Below are 5172 nucleotides of genomic sequence, written 5' to 3'. Positions count from 1 at the left end.
AACCCACTGCTCTTTTTTGTAAATACAGTTTTACTGGAACCCAGTCAGGCTCATTCCTGAGATTCAGAGTTGTGGCCTGCAAAGCCACTACTATCTGGCTCTTTACAGAAAAAAAATTAAGTTGCAGTTATGTAGGATGAAAAAGTCTAGAGATCAAAGGTACAGCATGATAGTTATAATTAATAACACAGTATTGAATGCTGGAAATTTGCAAAGGGTAGATTTCAGGTGCACTCAGCACACACAAAAGGAGATGATACGTTAATTAGTTTGCCATATCATTTCACTATATATATATGTGTGTGTATATATACATATATATCACATCATCATGTTGTACACCTTGTATATATTCTTCTTAAAAGAATTCTTAATTCTTAAAAATGGAATTTTTAAGAAAGTTTGCTTACCCCTGTCTAGAGCAAGGTAACGTGAATGTACATATGATTCCCTGGGGATCTAGTCAAAATGCAGATTCCAATTCAGCAGGTCAGGGTTGGGGCCTGAGATTATGCACTTTTAATGAGCTCCCAGGAGATGCCGCCGCTGCTCGTCCATGAACCACACTCTGGACCGAGCATGTCACAAATACTTGTCGTGTTTCCATCAGAGCGGGGTCATGATCTCATTTACCAAAATCTCCAGCCATCACCTATTATCAACACGGATCATCTAGGAGGTTTTTTTCCAAATCAAAGGACCCTCCACGTTTCAAAAGCATTTCCAGTGGCCTATGTCTGATGACCCTCCTTCTCCACCCGGTCCATTCACACAGAGGGTGTTTGACACAACAGCAGAGGCCCCTGAAGGACAGTCAGCACACCAGATGATGGAGAGTGGGAAGAAAGCCTCCCACCTGTCTTCCATTTTTATAATTTTTGTATGAACTTTTTAAATAAGTCAATTTGGGGGAGGGCTGTTTTGTAACAGACACGGTATATTAGTACAGTAAGTTGTATGTGCATATCACATATAATAAACATGTCATTTCTAAATGAATAAATGTGCATGCTCTGGGGCACACCCCCACAAAGCTTTGAGGCAAGGGGTAGAGTTCTGCTGTGGCTGAAAATGGGCCTGGGCTGTGCTCCGAGCATGAGTCAGGCCTTGGCAGGCTTTCAGCCCCGCGTGGGCTGGCAAAGCACGCTATGTGGGCACGAGTTAAGTTATTCCTCGCAGGCACAGCCGGCTGTTGCAGAGAGAAAGTGAGCGATTGGGACACGTTTTTGCCCTGTGAATGCCAGCCACACGAAATGTCAAGGCACCTGGCTGAGTATTTCGGGAGAGAAATGGCGAAGTGTTCAAAGAAGGCCAGGTAAAGACCTGCACAGGAGCAATGACAATCACAGCAAAATTTGCTATCATGCATTCAACACCTGCTATTTGCCAGCTTCTATGGTGAGTATTACAGACAAATGATTACATTTAAACTTGGTGAGGTAGGCACTGTTATTGGGGGCTTCCCTGGTGGCTCAGAGGGTCAAGATTATCTGCCTGCCAGTGCAGGAGACCTGGGTTCGATCCCTGGGTCGGAAAGATCCCCTGGAGAAGAAAATGGCAACCCGCTCCGGTATTCTTGCCTGGAGAATCCCATGGACAGAGGAGCCTGGGGGCTACAGTCCCTAAGGTGGCAGAGAGTCGGACACAACTGAGCGACTAACACTTTCAGGTACTGTTATTATCCCCTATTTTATAAAGGAGGAAAGAGAGGCTCAGAGAGGCAGAGGGACTTGCCTGAGGATACAAGAAGACTCCGATTTTTAGAGGTATCCATTCATAAATGCAATGAGATTCCAATGAAACACCATCATTTTTAAGTTTGACCACACTAGAACCGTACACTAACGACAACGTTTGCTTCTCTTTGTTGAACAATTCCTCTACATCAAGAACCTTCTACCAGTGCCTTCTTTTTTTTTTTTCATTTATTTTTATTAGTTGGAGGCTAATTACTTCACAACATTGCAGTGGATTTTGTCATACATTGACATGATTCAGCCATGGAGTTACATGTATTCCCCATCCCAATCCCCCCCCCACCTCCCTCTCCACCCGATTCCTCTGGGTCTTCCCAGTGCACCAGGCCCGAGCACTTGTCTCATGCATCCAACCTGGGCTGGTGATCTGTTTCACTATAGATAATATACATGTTTTGATGCTGTTCTCTTGAAACATCCCACCCTCACCTTCTCCCACAGAGTCCAAAAGTCTGTTCTGTACATCTGTGTCTCTTTTTCTGTTTTGCATATAGGGTTATCATTACCATCTTTCTAAATTCCATATATATGTGTTAGTATGCTGTAATGGTCTTTATCTTTCTGGCTTACTTCACTCTGTATGATGGGCTCCAGTTTCATCCATCTCATTAGAACTGATTCAAATGAATTCTTTTTAACGGTTGAGTAATATTCCATGGTGTATATGTACCACAGCTTCCTTATCCATTCGTCTGCTGATGGGCATCTAGGTTGCTTCCATGTCCTGGCTATTATAAACAGTGCTGCGATGAACATTGGGGTGCACGTGTCTCTTTCAGATCTGGATTCCTCAGTGTGTATGCCCAGAAGTGGTATTGCTGAGTCATATGGCAGTTTTATTTCCAGTTTTTTAAGAAATCTCCACACTGTTCTCTATAGTGGCTGTACTAGTTTGCATTCCCACCAACAGTGTAAGAGGGTTCCCTTTTCTCCACACCCTCTCCAGCATTTATTGCTTGTAGACTTTTGGATAGCAGCCATCCTGACTGGCGTGTAATGGTACCTCATTGTGGTTTTGATTTGCATTTCTCTGATAATGAGTGATGTGGAGCATCTTTTCATGTGTTTGTTATCCATCTGTATGTCTTCTTTGGAGAAATGTCTGTTTAGTTCTTTGGCCCATTTTTTGATTGGGTCATTTATTTTTCTGGAATTGAGCTTCAGGAGTTGCTTGTATATTTTTGAGAATAATCCTTTGTCTGTTTCTTCATTTGCTATTATTTTCTCCCAATCTGAGGGCTATCTTTTCACTTTGCTTAGTTTCCTTTGTTGTGCAAAAGCTTTTAAGTTTCATTAGGTCCCATTTGTTTATTTTTGCTTTTATTTCCAATATTCTGGGAGGTGGGTCATAGAGGATCCTGCTGCGATTCATGTCGAAGAGTGTTTTGCCTATGTTCTCCTCTAGGAGTTTTATAGTTTCTATTCTTACATTTAGATCTTTAATCCATTTTGAGTTTATTTTTGTGTATGGTGTTAGAAAGTGTTCTAGTTTCATTCTTTTACAAGTGGTTGACCAGTTTTCCCAGCACCACTTGTTAAAGAGGTTGTCTTTTTTCCATTGTATATCCTTGCCTCCTTTGTCGAAGATAAGGTGTCCATAGGTTTGTGGATTTATCTCTGGGCTTTGGAAGTTTTGGCCACAGCAATCAGAGCAGAAAAAGAAGTAAAAGGAATCCAGATAGGAAAAGAAGAAGTGAAACTCTCACTGTTTGCCGATGACATGATCCTCTACATAGAAAACCCTAAAGACTCTACCAGAAAATTACTACAGCTAGTCAACGAATATAGTAAAGTTGCAGGATAACACACAGAAATCCCTTGATTCCTATACACTAACAATGAGAAAACAGAAAGAGAAATTAAGGAAACAATACCATTCACCATTGCAACAAAAAGAATAAAATACTTAGGAGTATATCTACCTAAAGAAACAAAAGACCTATACATAGAAAACTATAAAACACTGATGAAAGAAATCAAAGAGGACACAAACAGATGGAGAAACATACCGTGTTCACGGATTGAAAGAATCAATATTGTCAAAATGGCTATACAACCCAAAGCAATCTATAGATTCAATGCAATCCCTATCAAGCTACCAACGGTATTTTTCACAGAACTAGAACAAATAATTTCACAATTTGTATGGAAATACAAAAAACCTCGAATAGTCAAAGAAATCTTGAGAAAGAAGAATGGAACTGGAGGAATCAACCTGCCTGACTTCAGACTCTACTACAAAGCCACAGTCATCAAGACAGTATGGTACTGGCACAAAGACAGAAATATAGATCAATGGAACAGAATAGAAAGCCCAGTGCCTTCTTTAACCTCTGAAAGACCCGGGAGGAGATGTCACGCCCAGCCTTCCTCCTCGCTACAGGATTCCCTGCAGGGAATCCAGTGCTCAGCACCGCTCAGACGATGTAGGGACAGGCTGAGCCCAAGTGCTGAGGCCCTGCCTGAAGGGGGCGCCCTCATTCAGTTCAGTTCAGTTGCTCAGTCGTGTCCGACTCTTTGCGACCCTGTTGAGTGCAGCACACCAGGCCTCCCTGTCCATCACCAACTCCCGGAGTTTACTCAAACTCATGTCCATTGAGCTCCGCAAAATTGTTCCCATGAGCAAATGAGGCTTAAGTCTTGTCAGATCTTCAGATTCTCAACAGAGCGCAGAAATCTGGACTTACACTTAAAATCTCCTGATTGTATACCCTGACAACAAATTTTTAGAAATTTTAAAACACCACACATGCGTGCATGCTAAGTCGATTCAGTCGTGTCCCACTCTTTGCGACCCCATGGACTATAGCCTGCCAGGCTCCTCTGTCCATGGGATTCTCCAGGCAAGAATACTGGAGGGGGTTGCCATGCCTTCCTCCAGGGGATCTTCCTTCCCAACCCAGGGATCAAACCTCCTCTCTTACGTCTCCTGCATTGGCAGGCGGGTTCTTTACCACTAATGCTGCCCATGCAGCACAGATCCAACAAGTCACATCCACGGGTGAGTTGCCCAAGGAGACCTCGATTCTAGATGCTGGCTTATATTTTCACTTTGTCCGAGGGCACCAAGAAGCTTTGTCTCCTCTGCCAGGCTGGGATGGGCATGTTGCTATTGTCCCATCTTACAGTCTCAAGGGATGAAAACCCACACCCAAGGTCACTCGTGGCTTGGAAGCAGGACTGTGCTTCCTCTTAGTTCTCCAAAGAGGGCCAGCCAGGGGCAGCCTTCGAGCAGTCACTCTGAGCTGACCGCGGTGTGCGGGGAGGAGGGAGGTGGGAGAAGGAGGGGAGGGGAGAGGGCGGAGACTGGGGTCTCTCTACCCAGTCCTCCTGAGATCCGGGCAGGAGAGCCGTCGGACCCGGCAGGGTCTCTTTCCCCTGCTCAGGCCGGGAGGTGGCTGTCTCAGGGCCCAGA

This window comes from Muntiacus reevesi, chromosome 2, assembly GCF_963930625.1.
Source record: "Muntiacus reevesi chromosome 2, mMunRee1.1, whole genome shotgun sequence".
Taxonomy (NCBI): Eukaryota; Metazoa; Chordata; class Mammalia; order Artiodactyla; family Cervidae; genus Muntiacus; species Muntiacus reevesi.
This window is presented reverse-complemented; position numbering follows the sequence as displayed.